Below are 9979 nucleotides of genomic sequence, written 5' to 3'. Positions count from 1 at the left end.
CCGTCCTTACTGCGGCTCCGGAAGCAGGCATATCTTGGGACAGACTCAGCCCTGTGTCTCTAGGACCGATGGGGCTGAAGACGCCTGACCAATAAGAACCTTAGGCCGGGTAGGGGGCGGAGCCAAAGGTAGAGCGAGGTAGGAAAGTACGCGTCTGCGCTTTTTGTTACTTCTGGCACAGCCCTGAGTTGCGTCTGCTCCCCTGCTCCCGCGCTCCCTGCCACCGCCCTCCCCTGTACGCGTGCGTAGTGGCAGCCGCGGGCCTCTGCAGTCCCTCGGTGCCTGCTCTGCAGATCCCGCGGGGCCGCCAGACAAAGGGAAGAGCCACGACGGCTGCCCCCTCCTCCACACGTGCCCGCCCTTGCGGTTTTTCACGTTTAGTTTTACTTTGCAGCTGTAGCTGGTTCGATTCAAAAGATAGTTTAAAAAAAAAACAGCTGTCGCCCCTCGGCCTCTTGTAGAACTTTGTCCTGGAGAAAAATTGGAAGCAGTCTGAATGTCCTTCAGTAGAGCATAGCTTAAATAAATAATGTTTCACCCACAGAAAAGGATATGTGCCATTTAACGAGTTTAAGCTGTCTGTACAGACACGGGAAATGGCCTTAAGGTTACTAACCGAGGGGTAGAATATGATTCCTTTTCAAAAGTACACAGTGTACTACACGATATATGCACATAAAGGACAGGAACGCTGCCCGGCCAAACGCGACCAGTGGTGCTAGTACACGTTACGAACGTTGCTGTGTATTTCCAAAATTCCTATAATGGTGCAGCATAATACAGTAGTTGAAAACATGGAATTCTGGGGCCAGATCGCTTGGCTTCGGATCCCTGTTCCACCATCTGGACGCTAGCTTCGTGACCTTCAGGAAGTGACGTCATCTCTCTTTGGCTTAGTTTCCTCATGTGTAAAATGCAGTTGATGATTAATAGTACCTACTTATAGGGTGTTAAGAGAGTTAAACAAGTTCATATTTGTAAAGCACATAGAAGAGTCATAGATGAACAGGTTTTGAATTTGTGCCCCCACTCTGTCTCCCCTTACCTGCAACCCCTCTCCCCCCAATTTATATGTAGGGCAGGGCTTTTCCTCCACTTCACAGATGGCTGTTCGAGCTCACACTGCCATTCAGAACCTACAGGTGGTCCAGCACAGAGTTGACTTTTTGGAGCTAGTAGTGCTCAGCTCAGGGGGTCACAGAGTTCTGGGCCCATGCCCACCTGCAACTCAGACGTAACAAGCAGCCCCTCCATGTAGTGCCGCTGTGACTTCTGGACACAGCACATCTTGCGCATGCCTTATTTCAGATTGGGAGTGATCAGCTGTGGAGAACATGCACAGTGTGGAGGGAATCACTGGTCCTCCACTTCTGAGGTGGATCCCATTGTCCCCAGGTACTGACTCTGCAAGTCCAGCTGGGACATGGGGGTTGGACTTTGCTAATGACACTGTGGTCTCATGCTCTCCTCAGAGCTTTTCTCGCACATTCATTCACTCAACAAGTAGTTACTGGGTGTGTCAGATCCTCGGGTGCTGGGGACACAGCGGTGAAGCAGAGACAAGACCCCTGCCCTCCTGAAGCCTATACTCCAGGCAGCAGAGGCAGAATACGAATAAATACCCCAAATCATTCCAAATCACAGCGAATACTGTGACAGAAGTTAACAACGTGACATGACGGGTGGGAACTGGGAGAGGGGGCTGCTCCGGAGGGGTTGATCACAGACGGTTCTTCTGAGCAGAGGGACAGCAAATGTAAAGACCCGAGGAGGGAGAGAGTTTGTTGTTTTCAAGGACTAGAAAGAAGCCCAGCCCGGCCGGGGGACCGTGAGGGCGGCACAGTGACTACGGTAGGGGGCTGGTTTCTGCTCTAAGAGCAAAGGGAAGCCATTAGTGTGTCCTAGTAGGGGTTGCTGACATGATTTGACTTTTTAAATCCTACGCCGGCTGCTCTGTGCAGGGCAGATTGCAGTGAAGCAAGAACGAAGGCAGGAAACCAATGAGGACAGCGGCTCCTGCGAGGGTGGCGACCTTGCAGATGGGGAGGAAGGGGAGGATTTGGGTTGTATATTGAATACTGAGCCCACCAAGCTGCCTGGTGAGTCGTAAGCAGGTGACAAGTGAAAGGGAGGAATCGAGAGCCACTTGTCAGTTTGGAGTTTCAACAGCCGCATGGATCGTGGTGCCATTTATTAGGATGGTGAAGAGTCAAGAAAGAGCAAGTTTGGGAGGGAAAGAGGAATGAGTGCTTATGTTTTATATATATTAAATCCAAGCAGTGATGCCAGGCCAATCTCTAGAGATACAGATTGGCAGTTCAAGGCAATAGGCAAGGCTGGAGAGAAAGCTGGGAGTCCATGGCCTGTGAGGAACTGGGCTGCACAGCAGAACCTGAGCGAAGCTCCATCTGCATCTGCAGCCGCTCCCCAGCACCAGCATCACCGCCTCAGCTCCGCCTCGGATCATCATGCAGTTAGATTCTCATAGGAGCCCCGGTCACTGGTGCTACAAAGGTTAGGGACCACTGGTTTAAAGACTTGAGACTGGATGAGTTCACCAAGGGAGCAAAAGGAAATAGAGGAGAGAAGATGGCTCAGACTGAGCCTTGGGGCCGGCCAATGCTTTGTTGCCCCTTCTCTACTGGAGACCTAAGCATTGGCCAGTAGAGAAGGGGCAACAAAGAAAGGAAATTGAACTGTGAACTGACTAGAGAAGGGCTGTAAGCTGCAGTCCTCCCAAGCCTGCTTGATCACGGAACCTTTTTGACATGGCGCGGCTTGCGCTCAGTAAAACACACAGAGGGAAATGCTGGCTTGTGCCACAGTAGGTGGGAAGGCAGGCTACAGAACGGTTGGCCAACTCTGATTGCAGCCATGGACAAGCACGCACAGAACATGTCTGGCATGTGCATATTCACCAATGATACATCTGACAATGGTTTGCTATCCAAAATTCATAACGAACTCATACAACTTAATGGCAAAAAGCTAATATTCCAATACAAAATGGGCAGAAGACCTGAGTAGGTACTTCTCCAAAGAGGAAATACAGATGGCCAACAGACATACGAAAAGATGCTCAAGGTCATTTTCCATCAGAGAAATGCAAATTAAAACCACAATGAGCTGTCAGTACACATCTATCTAAATGCCTAAGATAGAAAATGTAATAAAAGAAAATGCTGTTGATTAGGTGGAGAAACTAGATCACTCGTACGTCGTTCGTAGGAATGTGAAATGGCACAGTCATTCTGGAAAAGAGTATGGCAGTTTCTCACAAAACTAAACATGCAATTACCATACAACTCAACAATTACTCTCTTGGAAATAATCCTAGGGAAACGGAAACTTGTTTTCACACACAAAAACCTGTTGACAAACATTTATAGCTGCTTTATCTGTCATAGCCCAAAACTGGAAACAACCCAAATGTTTGCAGCATTTGAGTAGACGGTTAAACACACCGTGGCCCATCAATGGTACGGCCCACTACTGACTGTCACACAATCGTTAGAGACAAGGCAAGCATGCTTTGGGGGCCCCGAGGGACACCTGGCCCAGCCTGGGAGAAGGCGGAGAAGGTCAGGGAAGGCTTCCAGGAGGAAGCAGCACCTGAGCTTCATCTTAAAAAGTAAGTAAGACTTAGCTAGATTGAAAATAGGGGAAGAGCATTCCAGACAGGGAGAAGAGCACGCGCAAAGGCACGGGTCTGAAGCGAGCACTATCCGTCAGAGGGCCTGTAACTGCTAACTCCACATGGCTGGAGCCCAGCGGGACTAGCACGGGATGAGCCTGCAGACGTCAGCACAAGAGCCCTCGGGCCTCCAGGCTAAGGGGCCTCTGAGATATCATCGGGGAGCCACTGAAGGGCCCTCACTGGGGAAGTGAGCATCAAATCTGTCTCTGAGAGTTCTCTGTCAGACGCTGGGGACAGTAGTTTGGAGGGTGGTGGGACTTCCGACTGAGAGACCAGCGTGGGCTGTGGCAGCAGGGAAGAGGGCAACGTGTTCCTTGTTCCTAATAAAATGACAAGGGGCAAAGGGCAAAGGCAGAATCCTCTAGACACGGAGACCAGCTCCCGAGGGTGAGGACACCCTCTTCCCCACTGTCCCCTCTCTGCCTTGGAATGCTCTGTCCACTGTCCCCACCCACGCCATGTTCCTGCTCCTCGCCTCTGTGATTCTCAGCTCACGAGGTCTGGCACAGTAGGCAGAGGTCCAGATCACCCAAAACCAGCGCCCCAATGCGTAAGCCAGAGGCACACTTATTTCTGTCCCCTTGTGAGGCCTCAGGTCCCTGGGACGCTGACTTGGAGAACACACACTCAGAACAACAGGAGCTGGGGTTCTCGGATTTCATTCAGACGGCAAAGCGTCACCTGTGCAGAGGGCGACAGCTCGCAAGTCAGGCCGACGTGCGTCCAGGCCCATCCCCGTCCCAGTCCCCAGCTCTGCCCCTTGCAGGCGTTTCTTCTTCGGGACCGTTTCTTCGGCTGGGAAATGGCAATGGCGATTCTCTGCGGTAGGAGCGCCCTGAGAACGAAGACGGAAAGCTCCAGGCTCATGCTACACACGCCATTTGTGTTGGTTGTTTCACATTGTCTCAAATGACCACTGCCCCCCCCAAATCCCCCTCTCTGGATACTGCAGTATTAATGTCCCCCAGACATTAATGTCCTCCAGCTCTCTTGCTTGGATGACGCTGGAGGAACATAGATAGAACGTTCTTCTCTGAAGCTCTTTCTAAACGCCAGTTGTTCAAAACTTCACCGTCTGAGGCTCAGCATGTCACAATAGCATGAAGAGGGACAGAAAGTTCTTCAACCGGTGACAAGGCCCCAGAGGCATATCTGTCCCATCAGCAATATACCCGCATCCATTTGCTACTTTTGCAGGTGGCTGACCCCATCCGCCATGAACTGATTTTTCGTGGTTTCAATTTCCCAGGATGACCTCTTCCTACCCTTGTTCCCAGAGGCAGGGGCCCAGAGCTCCCCATGCACTGACATCTCTGAGTGGGATCAGCTGGACCCGCTTCGTTGCCCCAAGCTCCCCGTTTAGGAGATGCTGTGCTGGGGTCTCAAACAGGAAAGAAACTGCACCCTCCTGGTCGTGGAGCAGGTTGGGCAGAGGCCTGCCAGCCTCCCTTCTTGCTTTTCCTCATTTAAGGAATGCAAGGAAGAATCAGACTGGGGATAATTAACACAGGACCGGCGGCCATTCCTGGCTCCGACCCACTCTACACTCCAGCAGCTGCTACCATGGTTTCAAGGCTGAAGTTTTCTCTTCTCTGGCCCCCTCCTGCTCTTCTCTTCACTCATCACTCTGCTCCACACTCCTCCACATTCGGCTCCACAGAATGGGGAAGACTTAATGCTGTGTAGAATGAATAATGTTTATTGCTTTTTTTTCTTGGAAAAAAATGCATGCCAGTAGATATGGACAGAAAAAATGAAAATTAGCCATTAACTCATATTTCAGAATACTTATGATTTTATCATGTTCCCTCCCCATTTTATTGTGATGCATAGTGCATACTTGAGATCAAAGATGATATTATATCTGTCTTTAAAGCGCTTTTGACTTTGAAAGTCCCTGCAGATGCATGCCTATCTTTTCTTCTTTGAGCTGCTGGTCTTCAGGCACTGCTTTGGGCAAATCCAACCTCTTGCAGAGGCTTGCTTATTATTGTTGCTGTTATCTGCTGGAATGTACAAAGCTCTCAGTGTTCCAGGCCTTAAGCATTTTCCAGGCTCATTAGCGATTTAATGCTGGCTCTTCACCCGGATCTGAACTCTGTGTCATTCCTGCTCTGAGATGGCCATAGCCAGTGGTTGCAGGAAAGGCTGTTCCCTATGAAAACACAAAAGTAAAGGTGTCTCCTGAACCTCCTAGCTATGGAGGTTCATATTTAAACTTCATATTTAAAAAACCTATGAGTAATGGGCTGTGTTTTGGGGAAAAATACTTCAGGAAATGCCAGCAGAAGTCTTTTGTTTTCCTGTTGCAGTGTAATGGAGGGAAAATAACAGAGGCTTCATGTTCAGCAGCTGTGTCCTCCAATCTTGGTTCTGCCCCTCAGTAGCTGTGTGATCTTTGGCAGGTTAATTGGCTTCTCTGAGCTTCGGTTTCTCCATAGTCAAATGGAAGTAACAACAAAAGACTTTGCAGGCGGTTGGATTCAACTAGATAAAGTAATACACTTAGAATAATATACGTCAAAAAGTATCACTCATTGTAATTGTGATTTTGACTTTAATTGTGCTTAACAAAGTTTCGTCCGTGGCTTCCTTGTCGAACAGTACTTGAGTCACTTCCAGACTCATTCATACACCCTGTTCCTTCCTTTGTCTCATTTTCCTAGCATAGACTCCCAGAAGGAGGATTACTGAGTAAAATGGCATGAGCATTTAAAATCTCCTGATGCATGCTGCCAGATTTTATTTTAAAGGGATGGTGTTTATTCACAGTGTTAGCAGCCAGTAACCAAGCATCCATTTGGTATTCTTTCCAGCCTGACATATTGCAATTTCTTCCACCTCCCCTCAATTTTTGCTACTATAATAGGCAAAAAATGGCCATTCAGTTTTTCAAATTTTGTATGTCTTTGCTCATTAAGGAGGAGGAGACATTTTCCCATATGTTTGCCTCCTAATAGTATTTCTTCTCATCTGTTTGTGGCCTCACTCAGTTTTCTCTTGCGCAAGTGTTTTCCTGTCACGGCTGCAAGGACACAGGCTGATGTGTCGTGCAGAGCAGGGGCAGATAGGGGCTGGTGCTGTGGTCCGCTCCCTTTTGGAAATTTGACGCTTCTCTTTGGTTTGCCATCTGCCCTGTCTCCTTCCTTCCTAGATTCCTTTTTCTGCAGCCTTTCCCTAAAATTTGGTGTAACTCATAATTGCATCTTGGGTCTTTAGAAAGATGTTCTTATGTAAGATAGGACACATACATACCTACGGATATGTGCTTAAAGCGAATGTACAGTTTGTTTGCACACTCATAAAAATAGTTACAAGCGAACACGTGGGACCACCACCTAGGTCCCCAAATAGAACCTTGTCAGCCCCTGAGAAGCCTCCCCCGTGTCCTCACCAATGACAGTTTACCCTTCCTCTTATAAGGAGCCATGCCCTTAACTTTTATGACAACGGCATCCTTGTTTCTCTTTAGGTTTACCTTCTATCTGTGCATCCCTAAAGAAGAATTCAGTCTCGCTCATTTTTGCACTTTATTTAAATGAAATCATACCGTACGCATTCCTTTGTGTCTCGCTTCTTTTGCTCAACTTTATCCTTGTGTACCCCATACATGTCATTGCATGTGCCTTAGTTTGTCATTGCTATGCAGTATTCCGCACTTTATTCATTTTCCTCTGGATGGACTGTTGGGTTGTTCCCAGTTTGGCCTGTTATGTGCAATGCTGCTTGCTGTGTGTTCTGTATGTCTTTCAGGCAAGATATGTACACATTTCCCTAGGAGTGGAATTGCTGTGTCCCAGGAGATATGTTTCTTCAACTTTAGTAGATAAAGACCAATTGTTTTCCCAAGTGAATAAACCAATTTAGGTTCCTACCAGCAGTGTATCAGAGTTTCCATTCCTATACACCTTCCTTACTTAACACTAGTTAATGTCGGACTTTCAAATATTTTGCCTGTCTGGTGGATGTGAAATGGCATTTCAGTGTGCATGTGTGTGTGTGATTGTGTCTTTTACAGCTTTAGCGAGGTATAATTGATGTACAACAAACCACATATTTAAAGTGACAATCTTATGAGTGCAACCAGAGCCACAATCGAGATGATGAACGTATCGTCACGCCCCTCACTCCTCATTTCTCTGATGACAGATGAGGTGAAGCACCTTCACCTGCTCATTGGATATTCGGATTCTTCTTTTACCATGAGCCCATACAAGCCTCTTGCCCTTTTTTCTATTGAGTTTTCTGTCTCTTTTATGACTAACTTGTAGGAGTTCTTTGTGTATTCTGAATACTAGTCCTTCGTCGGTTATATGTTTTGCAAATATCTTTTCCTTTTCTGTGGCTTGCCTTTTCACTCTTTAAATGGTTTTCTGATTTTAAGGTAGTTGGACTTTGTCATTTCTCTTATGGTTAATGGATCTTGTATTAGGAATCCTTTTCTACTGTGAGGTTGTGAAGATATTCTCGTACCTGATCTTCCAAAATCTTTATATTTTTACTGCTCATATTTAGATTTTCATCTACCTGGAACTGATTTCGTAGTATGGTATGAAGCTAATTTTTTTTATCACGTGAAGTAAACTAGAATGATAGGCTTCTCAATATTTACTGCACCCCTATGGCAACAAATAAAACAAGGAACAAAGAGATACAAGAGAAATTTACATGGGAGAACTTGCAAAGCTTATTGGATGTAGGAGAGAAGAGACAGCTAGGGAGATGCCCAGGCCTCTGGCTTGTGCAGCTAAGTGGATGGCGATACAACTCACCGAGGTAGGAAACGTGGGGGGGAGAGTGGGAGATGTGGATGAGGCCACTGGGGCACGCCTGACCACACGTTGCTCAAAGGAGGAGCGGCCGGCATCGCTGCCCTTTGCTCCCACCTAAGCCTGCTTCCTTACCTTCTGTCCCACAATGTTGACCCCTAAGGCACTCCTTAAGAAGCGGCCCACACTCAAAACTGCATCGCAGAGTCGGCTTCCTGGGAGCGCAGCTTGCAGCGACATCATGAAGCAGGGGTTCCGGCTCACATGCTTCAGGGGCCGTGCCGGTGTACACGTGGCTGAAGCCGGCTGGGTTTCGTGCAAGAGGGAGTGGTGGGGAGCTAGGCGAATTGGAGAGGCTGTGCCCCAGCCACATTTTTAACAACTGAAAAACAATGTTGTGTACTCCAGACAGTGTGTGCAAGCTCAGTTCAGCCCGCGGGCCTCCCATTTATGACCTGTGCTTTAAAGGTGTTCTCTCTGGTTAATGAATGTACTGGACCCTGCCCTTGACATGCCTGGTGAGTTTGGTCACTGTGAGTGAGACCCTAAAAGTATCCCCAGCTCATGGCATGGTCGCACAAGGAGGCTCTGAGCTTTACCTTCACACTTCACATCTGTTGCTGGCTGAGAGGCGTCGTGGCCTCGCCCTTCCCTTGGAAGCTTTCTAGGTTGTTTGCAGCTCTGTTGTGGCTCTTTGAAAGAGTGGTATGGTAGTGTCTGGGGACACTGAGCTAGCACGGGGCCGGAGATACAAGGATGCTGGCTGCAAGGCCCTTTGGATGGGAGTCAACCCTTGAATATAGCCTCCGCCAGCACCTGCACGACACACCCGCCCCTTTTTGAGGGATGGAAGCAATCTGGGCCACATCCGGTCTGTGCTTTTTGCTCCCAGCCCAGACTCTCTGGATTGCCCTGCTGGGTGGCTTCACCCGAGCCAGACAACAAAGAGAGAGTGCAGCCCTGAGCACAGTTGCCATGGCAACCTACTCCCCTCAGGAGCCTGGCAACTGCTGCCCACTTCAGCAGAGCCAGGCGTCCATGAGCACCAGGGCTCAAATCCCTGAGACCACGTCCTCAAACATGATAACCTGCCCGTGTGGCTCAGCTTCCTGGCTTGACGTGTCAGGTTTCTGCAAGACAAGGCTCCCGCATATCTGTTTTGGGCTCTCAGGGACTGGTGAGAATCAGATTCCATGTGTGGGCCCCACACTTGTGTGGTCAGTCAAACATGCTCACCAACTGGGCTAGTGTCTGAATAAAGGCATCGTTGCTACAATGAAAACCAGAGTGTGAAACAAAATGATTTTAACAGAAGTTGTTTATTTTAGGAAGACACAAACAGCACTAGCTATATAAAGAATACAGTTCAATTGCTGGTAGCAAGCCAGTAAGGAATGCTTTTGTTAAAAAAAAAAAAAGAGAAAGAAAGACAAGAAAAACCCTTTGTAGTATCACCCCAGAGAGGGCTCTTTTCCATTTTGTGCTGGAATTCTCGGAAGACTGGGTTTCTGAT

Source organism: Rousettus aegyptiacus, unplaced genomic scaffold (genome assembly GCF_014176215.1).
Source record: "Rousettus aegyptiacus isolate mRouAeg1 unplaced genomic scaffold, mRouAeg1.p scaffold_m13_p_9, whole genome shotgun sequence".
In the NCBI taxonomy this organism is placed as follows: Eukaryota; Metazoa; Chordata; class Mammalia; order Chiroptera; family Pteropodidae; genus Rousettus; species Rousettus aegyptiacus.
This window is presented reverse-complemented; position numbering follows the sequence as displayed.